The sequence below is a fragment of the Seriola lalandi genome, unplaced genomic scaffold, assembly GCF_002814215.2.
Source record: "Seriola lalandi dorsalis isolate HSWRI2012SDOR001 ecotype SW California unplaced genomic scaffold, Sedor1 jcf7180002054784, whole genome shotgun sequence".
Taxonomy (NCBI): Eukaryota; Metazoa; Chordata; class Actinopteri; order Carangiformes; family Carangidae; genus Seriola; species Seriola lalandi.
The window spans coordinates 8,356-8,712 of record NW_019525337.1 but is presented as its reverse complement, the minus strand read 5'-3'; positions in this window follow the sequence as shown (position 1 = coordinate 8,712).

Sequence of the window (357 nt, the reverse complement as noted above, 5' to 3'; positions counted from 1 at the left end):
TCCAGACTAATAACTTACATCAACTGCAGCACAGACAACACCGCTTTGACAGTGTTGACTTATTTTGTTCGAGCCACCTGTCTGTACGGGTCACCCTCCAGAGTGAGATCGGACCACGGAGGGGAGAACACTCTGGTTGCTCTTTTAATGAACCTTCTGCAGGGACGAGGACACCCAAGGCACATTACAGGCCAGTCTGTACACAATCAACGTATTGAACGACTTTGGAGAGATGTTTTCCAGCAAGTTGTGCACTACTTCTACACGCTTTTCTATTCGTTTGAAGATGAACAAATACTGAACCCAGAACATGACGCTCAAAAAATGGCACTACAAGTAGTGTACAAGTCAGAAATC